The sequence below is a fragment of the Bidens hawaiensis genome, unplaced genomic scaffold (assembly GCF_021521415.1).
Source record: "Bidens hawaiensis isolate Kalapana, Puna unplaced genomic scaffold, B.hawaiensis_p1.1 tig00024338_1, whole genome shotgun sequence".
Taxonomy (NCBI): Eukaryota; Viridiplantae; Streptophyta; class Magnoliopsida; order Asterales; family Asteraceae; genus Bidens; species Bidens hawaiensis.
Window position 1 is genome coordinate 11,786 of NW_027493838.1, and position 19,477 is coordinate 31,262.

At 41.0% G+C, this 19,477-nt stretch overlaps 1 non-coding gene and 1 pseudogene across 2 annotated transcripts; one reads left to right on the plus strand and one right to left on the minus strand.

Moving 5' to 3' along the window:
* Window positions 1-826: 826 nt before the first annotated feature.
* Window positions 827-2,778, plus strand: LOC143569119 (major allergen Pru ar 1-like; annotated as a pseudogene). Its single transcript, XR_013141681.1, has 2 exons — window positions 827-1,063; window positions 2,183-2,778. The product of XR_013141681.1 is annotated as a major allergen Pru ar 1-like (transcript).
* A 277-nt stretch (window positions 2,779-3,055) lies between these two features.
* Window positions 3,056-3,128, minus strand: TRNAE-CUC (transfer RNA glutamic acid (anticodon CUC)). Its single transcript has one exon. It is a non-coding gene; the product is annotated as a tRNA-Glu (tRNA).
* Between the last annotated feature and the right edge of the window lie 16,349 nt (window positions 3,129-19,477).

A 19,477-nucleotide genomic window follows, 5' to 3' on the forward strand; every position in this document is an offset into this window, starting at 1 on the left:
CTCTCTCCTAAAATCAATTTTATCCTTTAACTTCTTCCTATTTCAAAAATTTTTTCCTTGAATAACATATGACCTAATATTGATAGGTGAGGGCAAGAGAGTAATTATAACCTTTTTCCTTTCCTTCCTCTCTAATTCTATCCAATTTAAAATTTGAAAGGAAAATAAACACCATCAATTTCCTCTTTATTTTCTTTCCATTCTATTCCATTCCTTTCATAAAAATTCTCAAAAACACCATTTCACCCTTAATTCCTATATTTGAGATTTAAATGCTCGCAAGGTTAATATGGATTTATTACTTTAAAAAAGTAATTAACTTGCTAACATAATAACCGATTATACCATACTTGACTAATCATTTTTTTTTCTCGATTTGGGTTTAGCTTAAACGAGTTCAAATGTTAACCATCCACACTTGCATACTTATCACATATAATCACCTATACATGTTAAATTTACCGTTAAAACCGCATCAAATATTTTATATCATAATGTCATAAAGTGTCCAAAAAGGGTATTTGAGATTAAAAAAGAAACAACACATAATTAGGCATTAGGCAAATATTATATGGTGCATCAAATAAAACAAATGGATAACAATAAAATTAAGATAAAAATTGATGAGTATTCTTAAATTTGTTTGATGATCTAGTTTATTCTAAGCATATTTAAAATGTGGACAAGAAACAGAATCTGTAAATGCAAGGTACAATTGCACTTGCACCAAATACAACCCCACAAAGCTCTTCCCATTTCAAAATCTCATTAAATCAGTTTCTCATACTTCACCCTATAAATGCAACCAACATTATCTTCAATCTCCATAATCAACAACACTCTCAAGTTAAGCATTTAACCATCTTTCAGCCTTTGAAATCATGGGTGTCGTGACGTATACCGATGAACACGTTTCCCCAATCCCGCCAGCAAGAGTTTTTAAGGCCTCGATCGTTGACTCACAACTTGATGCCAAAAATCTTGCCAAATGCCATCAAAAGTATTGAAATTATCAAAGGTGATGGAGGGGCCGGTAGCATTAAGCAGATTAACTTTGCTAAAGGTAAACTTACATTCAATACGCTCATATTAAAATGGGTAGTAAGTATTTACTGTTTAGATTACAACTAGACGGGTGCCCGCGAGATGCAGCGGGTGTTTGAACATGTTAATCATGTACAAATATAAGTGTTTATGGTTTGGTTAAAACCTTGAAATCATTTAAATCGGTCATTGGTTTGACTTCTTTTTCTTTTTTACTTTCGGTTTCAAAATTTTCAAAACGTAGTGAACGGTTGGTTCGCGGTTTATATCGGCAACCGGCCATATGAAACCAGAAAAGACTGTAAATTAACGTAATTGCAATATGATTCCTTTTATAATCTTTGTTGTTATTATTTCACGTCCTAGATCTTTCATTAACATTTACCATTTATGTGGCTAAAATTATCATTTTTTATTTATGATCATCTCAAGCATCATATTATGTTGGTTTTTAGTTAAAATTGATGGTACATTTAAATTATTAATTATTTTAAACTAAATTTATTATTAAAGTTTAAACTGTGAAACCAAACTGGAACCAGGCCGTTAGTAACGATTAAGTTTCAACTTTCACTGGTTGAGTTTGGTTTTGGACGACAAAAAATTAGTATTAACGGTTGGACTCACAAGTTTAACTTAAAAACCATCAAAACCAACACTGAATACCCATATGTAACATATTAATTTATTTAAAATGAAAAAAATTACAACAATATGATATCCAAATTAAAGAGAATAAAATGCTCGTTTTTATGGTGCAATTTGTTTATAAAAATATTAACGAATGAAAAGGCTATAGTCGTTTAAAAATCATGGGTGAAAAGTTAGTTTACAAGTTAAATTAAAAACATAACATGGTTAAAGATGAGGGACCAAACTTGTAAGTTGAATGTATTGTTTTTAAAAGACATGTTTACCCTTACTAACACATGTACCTCATGCTTTAAGTGTTATAATTTACTTAAAATGAGTGTCTTAATTTACCCTTGTTTGGTGTATTATATATAGTATAGATATAGATAACTTCTATTTGGATGTTCAAGTAATCTTTTATTATCATGTGACATGTAAACATGCCAAAATTGTCATCTATGCTTATGAAGTCCATGCCACTTGTTCAATACATTATTCTATGTAGGTTGGGTGAAACACCAAATAGATGAACTCAACGAGAAGACATTCACATACAAGTATACTTTGATTGAAGGTGAGGGCATATCCGACAAGATTGAGAAAGTGTCTTACGATATTAAGTTTGAGAGTTCGCCTGATGGCGGGACCATTTCCAAGATGACCACAAATATTTACACACATGGTGATTTTGAGATTAAGGAAGAAGAGCTAAAAGCCGGCAAAGAAAAGGTTTTAGGGCTTTACAAGGTTGTTGAAGCCTACCTTATCAACAACCCTGACGCATATGTTTGAAGATTCTCATTTCATTGTGTTTGTAGCCATGCTTGGCATTTTAAAGATTTCTAATGTTTTCATTATATAAAAATCATATCATCAATAAAAGTTGTCAATCAATAAGAACATGTCTCTACCTTATCTACGTCGACGTTGTATAATAAGTGTTGCTTTGTATCTATGTCATCGAACCTCTACCTCTAGGCTCTAGTTATTGATGGTGTTGGGTCAAAACCTGAACTCGTTCATCTTTGCCAGCTAACTCATCTTTGGAGGCCTCGTAATTGTTAAATCACAATTGTCATTGATATGTTTATAAACTTCAAAATTTCATGGTTGTTATACACCAGTGAACTAGGCACTAGATGCACTCAAGGCGCAAACGGCTCGTTGATTGTCAAGGCACAAAAAAGGCGCTTACCTTAGACCGAAAAAGCACAACAAATAAGTAAAAACATATATAAAAACAGTTAAAGCCTAATATCACTTTCAAGGCTTAAATTTCGAAATATCAAATTTTTAACACTCCAACCAAAACTTAGGATACCTACCATACTAAAAACTTGATCTTGGTTCATTATCCATAATTTTTTAAAAATAGAATTTCCGTTGCCGGGACTTGAACCCGGGTCTCTCAGGTGAGAGCCGAGTATCCTAACCAACTAGACTACAACGGAATTTGAATTATAACGTATATGAGTTATTAAATATTAGTAACTTATATGAACTTACAAAACAACGGAAGGTTTAGAAAGAGCATTAGATGATTTGAAGAATAAATAAAAACAATATTCTAAAGTTGTAATAACCGAGTTCTAAATATTTCAAAGTTCAATCCGTATACAGATGCCCATATCTCCGGTCCTTTAATTTTCTAATGACTTTCGACGGCTCATAGCTGCAAAACAAATTAATAAACGTATATTCATCAATCTCGTTTACAATAATTTAAAACATACATTAGAACGATGATGAAAACTTGTATATTGGAACTGGAGGCATTTGCTAGTAAGTGGTCTATAAAGTGATTAGGCAAGTCTAGTCACTAGAATATTTTTTACTATCATCATGTTTCCACCATTAAATGGTCAAAATTTTGTAACGGTTCGAATCGTGTCACTAAAGTTTCAAATATTGTACATTTTGTGATCTAGAAATAGATATGATGGTAATTACATAAACAATGGCGTGATTCAACTTTTTTCCTTTTGAACGACAAACAATGGCGTAAAACAGTTTTCTAGTTCTTTGAATTCTTTCACATCCTGACATCTATCTAATCTACGTTAGAAACCAACGAAACAATAAAGATTACTTACACGTTCCATCATGTCGAGACGACGAGTGTATTCTTGTTTTCTTAATCTAGTGACATAATTAGCCAAATAAACTTGTTCATCGATGTGGCCAGGAACCACTTCTTCTAGTGTTTCCAATCTGGTTCCGTTTACAACATGTTCATCTAATGTTTGATTCATATTCACCGTGACCAAAGCCGAGACCGAGACAATTACAATAAGCAAGCATATGATACGAGATATTGTCATTGAAGCCAACAAAAGTGTTATGAACGAAAAAGAAATGTAACTATGAGTATTCAAGATCAGAAACCCTAAATTTATAGTTTTTGAATCAAATTGGGAAACAAGATACGTATAATCTGTTTAAAATTTAGGAATTTTTTACATATATCCCCTCCCTAAGTTCTCTAATTACATATTTCCTCAATACTAAATATTTAATTACATATTTCCCCTTTTAGTATGCAACTAGTATTGTAATCCGCGTGTTGAAGTGGATAACGTCAAGATGTTCCGATGCTCATAAAGTTCAACTTGATAAAATCTTGAATACAAACAAAATAACATAACCAGCAAACATCAACTCATATTCATTGGCCCTTAAACATTTATGCAACTTGGTTATGACGGGTCAGAAAGTCGGTTCTCACCTTGTTAATCACCTCCAAAAATTATCTTAAATTTTTTTTTGTTTAGAATATTGAACGACATATAATGTTTTATATAAACAACTAGTTTTTAGCCCGCGTGTCACGCAGGTTTATTTAAGCTTTGTTTTTTAATCATTTTGCAATTATATTTTTGTAATCGTTTAATTTTTCAAACTACTTTTGTTTTGTATAATATGACATATTTGTGTGGCGTTACTTATATTTTTAATTATTAGAATGTTTCAATTGAGATTAATAAGTTTATAGTTGGTTGGAGTTGAAGTTTATAGCCAAATTAGTGTTTTTTTAAGGATATTTAGTTACATATTAGTCCTTCCACTATTCCTTTACCGGTTTTGATTAAATTTAATTAAAATATTACACAGGATTAAATGTATAAATTAATCCAATAAATAATTGATACAAATAAAAGAAGGTAAAGATAATTCAAAAAAACATAATTATGTAAAAAGTGTGTTACAAATACCTATAATACATGTAAAAACAATTTAGAGTTACAGTTTACAATTATGAATAGAGATCCCTTTAAAGTCCCTATCACTCGGATTTATCAGGACATGCAAGAATACTTTTATGCTTTTATGTTTATATAATGTAAATGTGAAAATACCAATATATCAAGTGGGAACATGGAAGTACTCCATACTTCCCACATTAAATAAGCATTTTCACAACATTTCAACCAACATTACATATTTTTCAAGGAAAACCCGTTAAAACACAACAATTACTGTTGACAATAATAAATTGGGTTAACTAAAATACGAACGACTACGCTAAAACATCCAATACCTATTACGTCGCATGACTACACTAATACAACCGCCAAGCGATATGAAGGTTCGTCAAACTCTGCTTCTAAAACAATCTATTCTTACTCGTATTGGGTTTATAATAATACATCCAATACCTATACCCGTTATTACAAAGCAACATACACCCATTATTACACAAAATTTGCATTATACTAAAAATTAAATACCATCTTTTACTATAAATTTTATCCTCTACCCGATAATAATTTATACACACACATACATACATACCCACACACACACATATATATATATATATATGTGTGTGTGTATGCATATATTTGGATAGGATTGGGCTTTATCCAATTCCTAACATTGTATATTATCTCGAAACCAAAACAAACCGCAGAGTCATTTTCACCCTTGCAGCGGAAGTGAAATAACATATAAGCCCAACCTTTATTATCTAGAACTGAAAGTAATCAGTACCAATTTAAACCATCCCCAACCCAGTAAATGTAATTTGACAAATAAAGTGATTTCCTTTTTGAGCATTTTATTCCCACCTTTAATAACCTAGTAACCATCCCCATATTAAATTGTTGACATGATACTTGTTTCAGTTGATCCAAAATTTACTCAAAAGAAAGTTCTAAACCAAAACGCATATTTATCGTTAACAAACTGTGATTGTTCAATATTTGAACTCTTAAAACGTTAACCTGTATTTTATTTTAATTCATATGGCATTTACCATTAACCTTCCGGAGTAACTTTTCTTGGTATCTCGCCAGATTAGTTTTGCACGAGGTTACTACATCCATACGACCGATGAAATCTGCAAATATTTGATTAAAGCATTAATATAGATGTCAAATCAAAGTTAAGTAGACAGAATGCGAAAAAGCCAAATGTGGAGGCCTGTAAATAAATCAAATGAACACGAAGAAGCGCATGTTTGTGTTCGTTCGGTTAACTTTAAACGAACACGAACAGTTAATCGAACAAATATTTGTGTTCATATTTGTTCACCAAACTTGAAACGCCAACAGACAAAAGAAACAAAACACATATCACCACAACTAAATTAAGGTAGTACCCGAGAAAATCTACGTATCTTAATTTAATGGAAGCTAAAAATTCATAATAAGTAGCAGAAAATTCATAATAAGTAGCAGACCGATACCCCTCTCGAGCATAATGAACACAAACACTTAAATAGAAAAATATGTGTGGTCATGTTCGTTTACAAAGTGAACATGTTAGTGTTCATTTATTTAACTTGAAACGGACACGAACACGAACACGAAAACTTAGTCAAACAAATATGTGCGTTCATGTTCGTTCGTTTGGAAAGTGAAAATGTGTGTGCTCGTTTATGTTCGTTCGTACAAAACCTAAAAACATACAATCGAACATAAATGAATATAACTGAACATGGAGAAGAATACTTACTTTTACTGCTGCAGAAATTAATTGGAGCAATTGGCCTCATGATCAAACTATATAACATGATTAACATTTGCCACATCACAGATCTTTACCCATTTATTAGCACTATTGCACGCAAGAATATTCCTGATTAATATCAAGGCAACAAAATGACATCAGAATCCAAAAATTTGTACCTTAATCCTATTCCAAGCTAGATATTGTACACACCAGTATGACTATCTTCAAAAATACTTAGTGAATTAATTAATACCTTAACCTTCCTCCTTTCTTCTTCTCAGCAACAAAACCATCTAACATGAGTACCGGTCTGGCTTCACCAATACGAAGAATTGGAGACAAAAATCAACATATTAGAATAATATTCTAATATATTGATTAAAATTTAAAATTCCACAATTTATTTCAATTCTTGGGGTCCATCGATCACACTTCCATAAAATTGCCTGCAGGCATACAATATTAATAAAAAAAAAAGATACAAAGGTCAAATTAGAAGTAATAGATTATCTTAAACCATATAAAAACATAATCACCTTTTTCTTCACCTTTAATTGGACAATGAAACCAAGCTGTGCAAAGAGGAAAACCACTTATTTCTATTTCACGTTGAACATACGAATTTAATTACCGTTTGGGTCCTCTATTATATGAACATGTTTGAAAATTAAAAAATAATAATAACTCCAACCAAGAAAATAAACCTGAAATGCATTTACTTAATTCATTGTCTCATCAAGAGCAACAGGAAGTCTGAGTTCTTCATTGTACGTGGGCACTATCAATGCAGTGTATTTTTCAGCAGGATCGTATATATAAGGACGGCTAACCAGTTACAAATTCGTCATACAGTTAAAGTCCATTACCAATTTGCAAAAAAAATAAATAATAATAATAAATAACAATGATTAATCAATGAAGCTGCACAATAGAAACATCCACTTAAAAGAGCACACAATGCCTCAGACATCTGATTACAAATATTTTAAGCTAATATAACAGTTGTGTGGCGTCTCTTGAATCAAAACCTGATACTTTAAGCTAAAATCTGATTGAAGCCCTAATCCTTTGACAACAGCTTCTTTCAAATCCTTTAACTGTAACACACAACAGAATTAAAAGTTATAGAAACAATAACAACTTCAGATACTTAATATTGATCATAACATCACTTACCGAAGAGGTAGGTCCCAACAGAGCCCAATTGGACCCGCAAGACTCACCTCAAAGAGAGACGTCTGCGCAGTTGAACCCGCAAGACTCACCTTCAACAGGGATGTCTGCGCAAAGGCTAAACTCGCAAGACTCACCTTGAAGAGAGACGTCTGCGCAGAAACCAACTGGATCCGCAGGACCCACCATGCTCAGAGACGTGACGTTCTTACGCGCAGTACGCAAGCTGTTCCAACAGGAAAAGCCTCCCAATGGTCGACGTACTCCGCCTGTTCCCGCAGCAACGGACTAGCCATCAGGGAAGGCTACCCGCGCAGCAAGGCTACACGCACAAGGCACTTAACTCTTAAATAATTCAGTAATGTCACCTGAAGAAGGAGTGAGCAAGCCGGGAATACTCCCGCCCAAAGCCGGGAAAACTCCCGCCCAAATGAGCCAGTCCGTACGCTACTGGAGGATCTTTTGTACTGTACCTGACGAGGTATGGACAAAAGATCTGACCAAAGCTGCGACAGCTCACTGACAACAGTACAACGAGCAGCATGCTCTATTACTTAATGTCACTATCAGCCGCTGCCTACTCACCAACCTGTCGTAGCACGTGCATAGCCTGCAGTTGGTGGAAAAGAAATAGTACACAGCCGGCCTGGTCACTATCAGCCGCTGCCCACACCACCAACCACCAGCATGGCATGTGCGTAGCCCACAGTTGGCAGAACAGGAATACTATTCAGCCGGCTGTACCTTCTTGGAAACCTACCTTCGGCTATAAATACTCCAACACCTTGGAATGGTATGATTATCTCATTATCTTATCTTCTCTAGCAATCTCTCAATATATACACTTATATTCAGAGCAATCTAGTCTGATTCTCACGCCGGAGGGTGGTCACAAGGAGGTACCCCCCCCCTTCTCAGTGACGAGCTCACGGTGTCTGTTTTGCAGGTCATCAGAAGAACCATCTTTGCCGGACATAACCCTCGTGGGAAATATCTATTTAACCCCCAGATTATCCGTAATCTGCCCGGGGTCGATTAGTGTTTCTTCATTGGCGCCATCCGTGCATAAAAGCTAGAACTACTTTTTTTTTCCAGTTTTTTCAAAAATTCTGGAAAGATGGTTAACGTTACTCCGGTCCCAAGGCCAGGGAGTAACCAAGAAACCCCGGTAACCACAACCCCAGCTACTGGGGGGAACACCGGCGAATACACACATTTTACGAACACTACCCCGGTTACCCAAGCCGGGGCAAGTGCAGTAAATTTTACGAACACTACCCCGGTCACTCGAGCCGGGGCAAGTGCAGTAAACAATCATCCCCTGGGATTCATTGATACCCAGGTGGAAAGACAACAGACGAGGCTCCCCCGCCAAACACTTGAACAAGTTAAAGCGTGGGCGGAAGCACGTCAGAAAGAATTCCAAGCTGAGTTGGATGAACGCTTGCGTTCACTTCAACAGGCTGAAGAATTCGGAAGTACTCGACAACAGCTCAACATGAGCAGTGAGTGCGAGTACTCGGACAATGATCGGGAGGAATCCGACACCGACGCAAACCCTCGCCATAGGGCGAAAGGGAAGCATAAGGACACGGACTTCCAACCGAGAAGGAATTTTGGAGAAACCTTCAAACCAAAAAACGCGGGTAGAAACCCACGTGACTTCTCCAAAGCTTTTAGACCAACTGTTGCAAATGCGGGAACGTCCAAGTTTGCAAGGGACATTGCGGAAGCAATCGCCCCGAAGAGTGCCAAACAGATGCCCAACATCGGCACTTATGATGGTATATCCGACCCAGACGATCATTTGAACAGATTCATAGCGGGGGCAACCGTCAGCAATTGGACGGAACCCACGTGGTGTTATATGTTCCAGATGACGCTGGTTGGAGCGGCTAGAGAGTGGTTTGACCGTCTACCGGTCCACCACATCTACGATTGGGCAGGCTTCCAACAGAAGTTCAACCAACACTTCAGTCAACAAATAAAGTACACTGAAGAACAATGGACGATCCTCAGCTGCATCCGAGAGGAAGATGAATCTTTGCTAGACTTCATCACTCGCTTCAACTCAAAGAAGCTGAGTCTGGGCGCTATTAGCGAAGATCTTGTTCGCGCTGCTTTCATCCAGAGCGCAAAAGATCCAGAGCTCATCCGCACCTTAACGGGTAAAGACGGCATGCAATCCACATGGGATGCCATCATGAGAGCAGCTAAACGCTTCGCGGAAACGGAAAAGCAACTGGGTAGAGATCTTCCCCAAAGCACAAACCTCTACACCCAGAAAACAAGAGAAAACAACGTCCTTACCGCCCGACTAAACAAAAAGAGGAAGCTAGGTATTTGGCAGTCAAGGGTAAACTTTGACACCTCATCCGGCTCGCACCCTCGGTTAGGCGGAAAGGACAACATGCAGTCGTCGAACCGGAACTCCAGATGGACGCCACTCACCAAAAGCGTCACCGAGATATTCGCCACTGAGAGGCTCCCATGGCCAGAAGCTCTAATTATCCGACAGCGTCCAAACGCTGATCGAAGCAAATTCTGTGACTTCCACAGGACAAGAGGCCACACCACCGAGGAATGCTTAGACTTGAAGGACATCGTTGAAGCATTTGTCAGAGATGGGACGCTCACGCACCTCGTGGCGTAATGAACGCTGAGCAGGCTAATGCGTGTTGAACCCCAGTTGGGGAAAAGACGGACGAAACTGCAGCTACAATGTTGGAGACTACATACTGCGTAAACAACGAGATTCCGAACCAAGTGCTTATCGGCTCGATGGCACTCCCATCCAAACAACATGGAAGGGAGCTCAATTACACAGTCTGCATGTAGATCAATTCCAAACTTGTAAAAGAAAAGGCCCAGAGCCACTTCTAATGGAAATGATTCTCCTTATCACATTGACGCTGATAATCTTACATTTATACTTATGAACTTTCCACACTGATATGCCGGTCTTCACCGCATACATAAGTGGGGAAGTAAGTCGTTGCGTGTGGAAGGCGGCAAAACCCGCATAAACACAAAAAACGGCCAACATTCACGCAGGTCAGTTATAGGTAAAGTTGGGTCATCCCACTAAATGAAAGTGCCGATCCTACCCGCACAAATCATGATAGAGGAAACCGAACTAACCTATTGACAACCGCGCGTCGAACGGTTAATTTATTCAAAACACTGATATGCCGGTCTTCACCGCATACATGTGGGGAAGTAAGTCGTTGCGTGTGGAAGGCGGCAAAACCCGCATAAACACAAAAAACGGCCAACCTTTACGCAGGTCAGTTATAGGTAAAGTTGGGTCATCCCACTAAATGAAAGTGCCGGTCCTACCCGCACAAATCATGATAGAGGAAACCGAACTAACCTATTGACAACCGCGCGTCGAACGGTTAATTTATTCAAAACACTGATGCCGGTTTTCACCGCATAAATAAGTGTGAAGAAATCGTTGCGTGTTGACGGCGGCAAAACCCGCGTAAGCACAAAAAACAGATGAGGACAACCTTCACGTAGGTCAGTTATAGGTAAAGTTGGGTCATCCCACTAAATGAAAGTGCCGGTCCTAACCGCACAAATCATGATAGAGGAAACCGAACTAACCTATTGACAACCGCGCGTAGAACGGTTAACTTATTCAACACACTGATGCCGGTATTCACCGCATAAATGTGAAAAGTCGTTGCGTGTGGACGGCGGCAAAACCCGTATAAACACAAAAAACGGCAAACCTTCACGCATGTCAGTCATAGGTGAAGATTCGTCATCCCACTAGATGAAAGTGACGGTCCTACCCGCACAATCATAATAGAGGAAACTGAACACTAACCTATTGACTACCGCGCGTTGAACGGTTAACTTATTCAAAACACTTGGAAAATTGCTAAGTTCAACTAAAGTATGCACGAGCGAATCATATATTGTTTATGCGGCAAAACAAGTGCCAAATTAAGCTATAATATGCATGAGCAAGTCATATAACGTCTATAAAGCAAGTCATCCAGTGAAAGTGGCGGTCCTACCCGCACAAAGATTTATACATTCCATAAAAATTCAAGTATTACAAGAATGGCCGGGTATCTACCCGCCTACAAGAGTGTAAATCTATACAAAAACATAAACCTATCCTAACAGTGGGAAGGGATCTAAAGGTTCAAGCTTCAGAACCACTCCCTCCAAACCCACTTGTACCTGCACCATCAGTTGGCTGTGGCGGTTCAAGGAAGGTCTTGAGAATGGTTAGCCCATCATCAGCAGCAGCAACTTCGTTCACCTTCTCCACCACCGGGTGCGGGAAGGCGGCATACTGGTTCACTGCTTGGTCATATACAGCTTCAGTATCCACATCATATAAAGGGAAGTTGGAAGGCGGGATGCCCTTCTCAACGAACCCTAGACCAAGGAGGAAGCCAGCCTTTTCCCCATCCTCATGAGAAGCGTTGAGGGCTGCGCTCATGGCATCGTCGTAAGATGTGTCCGTGAAGATCCGATGCACAACCTACAAAATACCAAGTATCAAAACCTTTTCTAAGTACAAAGAAAAGCGTAAAGACGTTATGAAGCTAAGCTTACCTGCGACAACGCTTCTCGTTGAAGCCATTCCTTGGTAACCAGAGCCTCCTGGAGGGCAGCTTGAGCTTGGTTACGGGCGCGTTCGGCTTCACTTTTGTTAAGGTTGGCAAGCAACACTTCCTTAGCAGCAGCCTCTTCAACGCCCTTTAGCTTACGCTCAGTATGGTCAAGCATACCCCTCTGGTCCAAGATCTCTTGAAGCTTCTTGGCGTCTTCCATGGCCAAGGCGTCATGAGCCTGCTGGAGCCTCTCTAGTTTGGCTTTGAGCTCCTCATTCTCGGCGCGCAGAGGCTCCGCAACAGCTTCAGCCTTGGTGGCCCTCTCGGTTGCGTTCCGCGCAGTTTCCTTAGCCAACCGAAGCTGTTCGTTAACAGCTTGGGTAGCCTTGGAACGGGCCTCGAGACGGGCCTGAACTTCAACCTCAAGGGCCTTGAAGGCCTTCTCCTTCTCCGCAGCAACGGCGGAGAGTCTCCTGTTCTCCTCCCGGACAGCCCGCGTCTGAGCCACTTCTTGGATACGCGCAGCCTTTAACTTGTCGTTTTCACGACAAAGTAACTCGACGCGCGGCTGCATCCGGGCAAGGAGAATCCGAAGCTCATTTGTCAGCCTACCCTTCTGGTAGCTGGACATGGCTTCCCCCAACGCGCCACTTGGGGCCGCGTGACGCGCCCACTCGACGCATTCCACAGGCGTCAGAAGGGTTGTTCCCCGGCGGATGTTCCACCGTGGAACATACACCTCATTCGAATCCGACACTGCAAAAACAAAAAGCAGTTAGGAAAAGATGATATAAAAAAAAAAAAAATAAATATATATAAAAAGGCCAAAATAATCCTACGCACCTGTAGGGTCGACAGTAGGCCGGTAGCCGCCAAACCCATCACCCGAACCTAACGGATATCCATCCAGGAGGTCAGGCAGATGGGAAGGAGGCAGAGATTGGCTAGAAGCCCCGAACATACCTGCTGAACCGGCCGGGGGCGAGATAGTCGCCGGTGCCGGAGGCACGGTTGAAGCCGCCGCGGTAGAGACCATCGGTGGTGAACTCACTAGAGGTGAACTCACAACCGTGGCCGCGGCTGCGGAAGAACCCGCAGAAAAACTCACCGCCGGCTCAGTGAAGGACGCCGTGAATATGGCACTGACAGCCGGCGGAGATGACGTTACAATTGGAACAGTTGCCTCAACAGGATGAGCAACTGAACCAATACTGCAAACAGGCGCAGCCGCCTGGGTCGTCGCCTCGGGTAGGTTGACCAAACCTACCGTCATGGGTCCAGAACTGCTCCTCCCCGCATCACCTTGGAATGCAGTGACATCCACGCCTGCATGAAGACAAGATATTAAATATAATGGCGGAAGGATATGCAGTTAAAGTAAATGAAAATTATATTTACGAGTTCTCTTCAGCTTGAAGGTTCTGATAGGCGGGGACGAACCCGATGGAGCCGGCCTCTTCACGCCGCTCACCGTCGTCATCCTGGGCTGCTCAGAGGTGACAGCTGTCTCAACCTCTGGAACAGTGGTCTCACCACCACCAGGGTTCCCCGCCGCCTCCTCGCTCTCGGTCTCCGAGTCAGACCGGTTAACCTGATCGGCGGAGGCAACCTTCCCCTTGCCCTTCCCGCCAGCAGCCTTCTTCCTCCTCGCGAAGAAAGGACCATCTGCGATTCCTCATCAGAAGATGACAAGATTAGAGGAATTCCAGCAGAGGTTTGAGCATGGAGAGGTCGGGGGTTAAAGAGTTCCTTACCTGGCCGCGTGGCATTCACAATCTCATGGCCTGTCGGGTAGACCTCCACAAACCGATCCGCCGTTTGCTCAAGGCTGGGCAACTCGTTCTCATCAAGAGCACGAGTACCCAGCCGAGCGGGACCACCAGCCTCCCGCGGATGCAGGAGCGATTGTAAGTCATTCCCCTCTGAAATAAAAAGAGAAACAGTTAGAAGAAAAACCCTAAATCAGCAAAGAAGACGGAGCATACCGTAAGGGACAGAGTTCAAACCGTATTCGAGGACGATGGGAATCTGTGGCGCCTCCGCCCCAGCATCCTTCCACACCCGGCTCATCCCGAGCATCACCATCCCGGACTCCGCAAAGCGGTAAACCGGAGACTTGACCCCGGAAATCTTGGAGAACCATTCCGCCTCCTGGTAGTTGGAGGCGTGAAGGTTCGGGAGAGCTCTCCCGTTCTTGAACGTCATCGCTATGGGACGACGCGAGCGGAGATATAGAAGAACTCCCGCTTCCAGGACCGAAGACTGCGCTCGGTAGCGCAGATCTTCAAACCCTTGATCCGAGTGACCAAGGTATACCACCCCTGGATGCACCTCCAGGAATAGAAGGTCATCAGGCGGTCGACATGGGGCTCCACGCCCAGAATGAGGCACACCCATTCAAAATGGCGAATCTTGGCGATCGCCATTGGGTGTACCTCCGTCAGATGTACACCGTGTCTCTCCAAAACATGGTACACAAACTTCGTCAATGGGAACCTGAGATTCCCATAGACGAAGAATGCGGCATACACCCCTATCTTGCCCTTGGGGGCATCGTACACCGTCTGATGAGGCTTAGGAAACTCAGGCTCGAAAGGCTCGAGCATGAACTTCCTAACAATGTACTGGTACAGGTCGACGGTAAGAGCACACTGGCACTCACCAGCAGTACTCTTATCGTCCTTATCAGAAGTAGACGACGGATTCTCGGCATACACGTCAGACTCCTCGGCGGTAGCCTCAAGATCATGAACGGAAGACATGTTTTGGATGTGAAGAACGATTTCAGGAGAATGCTCGACGGAAAGGTTAGAGTATTCGCCGGAAATCGTCTAGAAGAAGAAGAGTAAAGTGAAGGTGTGGATTAAGATGCACCCTCTCCCCCTTTATATACTCATCGCAATGAATGCGATGAATTTAATGCGGAAGAGAGGAAAACGCTGGTGCAATGAAACTATGACACGTGGAAAAAGCAAGCTGGCAACAGCTGTTGACAGGACGCGCGCCGTAAACTTCGCGGCCACGCGCCCGAAAACTCGTGCCCACGCGCCTGAAAAAGCGTCTGGATTGACCATATACTGTCACGTCGCCATAACTTCCTGCACGTCCCGAAACTGTCAGAAGAAACCGTCGGACTACGCAACCGTCCCTTCAACAGTTTGGACTGTTCTTATCCTTTCACCAACTCTTCGAATTTCAAAAAGATTCAAAAAGATTCAAACGTAAGCGGGACTATACCCCTTACCTTGGCAACCAAGTAACTATAAGACAGGTGCGAGTACAGTGTTAAGGCAAAACCCTTCACATACTTAGCACCTGCAGGGAATTGAAGCCAAGAATACCTCGGCAACCAAGTAACTATAAGACGGGTGCGGGTACAGTGTCAAGGCAAAACCCTTCACATACTTAACACCCGCAGGGAATTGAAGCAGGGAATACCTTGGAAGTAAAGTAACTATAAGACGAGTGCGAGTACAGTGTCAAGGCGAAACCCTTCACATACCTAGCACTCCGCAGGGAATTGAAACCAAGAAGGATCTTCTGGGCCATGCTTGCGGAAACGGGAATAACATCCCCGCATAGCGGGAACGTCGAGAACTAGATTGTTTGAAGCTCCAAGATGGAATTGGTTGTTTAACATAATTGATCACTATGTTCAAAACTACCAAAACCTCATGGAGAATCTACACAAGTGGAACTCAACGCTCCTGACTTGCGAGGAGGTTACAGACCTACCCGCATCATACCCAAAGATCAAGCAGAAAAGTCGGGAATTTCTGCATGACATTAGGACTTCCGCGGGAAGAATCCCCATGGAAAACCTTAAAACTAAACCCTTTTCAAAACCCTTTGCTTAAGTCCAAAAGTTCACCTCACTTATTAACAATTCATGAGAAGAACATTGGACTGGGGGGACTTGAAGAGGTAGGTCCCAGCAGAGCCCAGTTGGACCCGCAAGACTCACCTCAAAGAGAGACGTCTGCGCAGTTGAACCCGCAAGACTCACCTTCAACAGGGACGTCTGCGCAAAGGCTAAACTCGCAAGACTCACCTTGAAGAGAGATGTCTGCGCAGAAACCAACTGGATCCGCAGGACCCACCATGCTCAGAGACGTGACGTCCTTACGCGCAGTACGCAAGCTGTTCCCGCAGGAAAAGCCTCCCAATGGTCGACGTACTCCGCCTGTTCCCGCAGCAACGGATACTAGCCATCAGGGAAGGCTACCCGCGCAGCAAGGCTACACGCACAAGGCACTTAACTCTTAAATAATTCAGTAATGTCACCTGAAGAAGGAGTGAGCAAGCCGGGAATACTCCCGCCCAAAGCCGGGAAAACTCCCGCCCAAATGAGCCAGTCCGTACGCTACTGGAGGATCTTTTGTACTGTACCTGACGAGGTATGGACAAAAGATCTGACCAAAGCTGCGACAGCTCACTGACAACAGTACAACGAGCAGCATGCTCTATTACTTAATGTCACTATCAGCCGCTGCCTACTCACCAACCTGTCGTAGCACGTGCATAGCCTGCAGTTGGTGGAAAAGAAATAGTACACAGCCGGCCTGGTCACTATCAGCCGCTGCCCACCCACCAACCACCAGCATGGCATGTGCGTAGCCCACAGTTGGCAGAACAGGAATACTATTCAGCCGGCTGTACCTTCTTGGAAACCTACATTCGGCTATAAATACTCCAACACCTTGAAATGGTATGATTATCTCATTATCTTATCTTCTCTAGCAATCTCTCAATATATACACTTATATTCAGAGCAATCTAGTCTGATTCTCACGCCGGAGGGTGGTCACAAGGAGGTACCCCCCCCTTCTCAGTGACGAGCTCACGGTGTCTGTTTTGCAGGTCATCAGAAGAACCATCTTTGCCGGACATAACCCTCGTGGGAAATATCTATTTAACCCCCAGATTATCCGTAATCTGCCCGGGGTCGATTAGTGTTTCTTCACTTACGTAAAAACAAATGTTTGGAAGCGCGTGTTCAAAGTGATTACTTCGGTGTTAGTAATCAGTGTCAAAAGACTCATAATATAAGTTGCTTATTTCTCAATTTTTCTAGGGTTTCATCTGCTTTATAAGATAAAATCAAATAAATGTAGATCGAAACCTAATTGATCGGATCCGATGAAAACAGAGCAATCTCATCTAATGCTAAAAACAGATACAACAATATCAATTTAATTAATTATACATCAATTTTATGTGGACCTAAATCGAAACCCTAATCGAGATCCGCTTTATACAAACTGGCATCGAAACTAAAAGAACCAAAAGGATGGCGTATAATTGAAAGCATGGAACGAATACCTGTAGCCCTAGAATGGAGCCAACCAACCTCAACATGATTTGGTATGAATTAACCGAGGGTTAATGAGATTGTGATCGAAACTTGATGGGCAGTTGACACGATAGAAGATTTTTGGTGATCGATTTAGGAAGCCTGATAGTAGGAAGTGTTGGGTATTAGAGTCAAAGATTATTAATGTGATATAACCCGTTTTGAGAGATCCGGATTTCTAAACCCATGGATACCCACGAAATTAAAGTAATGAATGAGAAGTCTCCATTCAGAAATCAAACAATCTGGTGGCTCTAGAGGGTGTGGGGAGCAACGTGAGAGCGACACGTAAGATTTTATGATAGGCAATTATATAGATAGTTAGATATATACTTGTTGCTATATATATTTATCTTTATATACATATTTATAAAAAATAAAAGTTGAACGATATATGTATTTTATGTGGATAAATCAAGACAATCCGTCAGCCGGCACTTTATGAAAGTTTAGATAGAGACTTAGACAAAAAAAAGTAAAAATTTATGTTAGTTGGATAGTTGAATTCACAAAAAATTATAACATTTAGTAGAAACCTAAAAGATAATCAAAAAGTGAATAGGATGTGTACAATAAAATTTTAAAAGTGACAGAAAATAAAAGTTTAGCTTTAGGACTAAAAAAAATCACTTTGGTTTTCCCTTAAAACAATATATTTGAAATAAGTTAACTTCCACATAAAAAAAATGTGTTAATGTCAGCAAAAATTTTCCGTTGCCAGGACTTGAACACGGGTCTCTCAGGTGAGAGCCGAGTATCCTAATCAACTAGACTACAACGGATTTTGGTTGATCATATATATATACTTCACATATATAACAACGCGTATCTCGTTTTGATGAAACAAGTGTATTTTTATTTGAAAAGGATATGATTTCTAATCATATTTGACACAAAGTTATATTAAAGGCTAAAAGATTAAAGGAAAAAACCGGTTTCACTTAAACTAACTTAACCCATTTTGCCTAATAATTATACATCCATAGTAAGATAAATACACAGATGCATGAAAAAGAAGTGGATTCTAAAGCCACTCGGTTCAAGAGAATTCAAGTTTTATTTTATTTATTTATTTTAACTCTATAGAAGCGAAAAATGAAGCATGCAATTAAAAATTAGCTCCAACTTCAAAACGTTGGTGTAGTGACCCACCAAGACCATGCGTAGTGAGCCACTATCCCACCTCATGGAGCCCCCATAGCGTCGGAAACATCCCCCCCCTAACCGCGGTGCTAGGGGAGGGGGTGTCCCACAAAGCGTCGGGTTGGGGGAAGAGGTTGGTTTTGATTGGTGGGTTGATTTATTTTATTATTTTTAATCAATAATAAAGAGATAATGATTAGTAGGGGGCTCCATCCACTAGTGACGTGACGCCACATGACGCATAACGCCCCCATAGGAACTCCATATACTACACATGGTCTAAGTACAAAATAATATACCTTCTACGATTACTTTCTTGTTTTTTTGGTAGTTGACATTGATCAAGCCAAGCATGAATATCATGCGGGTTCATAAGGTTCGCATTTGGTAACTGCAAACAAGTAAGAATCGACTTCCAAACTACAAAAAGCAACGCGACAATTGGTAAATACATGTTGAGTATATGAATGCTTCAAATCGACTTCTTCATGTTTTTTTTCCTTATTGGATATGAATCTGTTTTACGACACCAACTAGCTCTATCCGGTCTTTGTGAATACTGTTGCATTCATCAAATTACCAACTACTGATAGCATCGGCA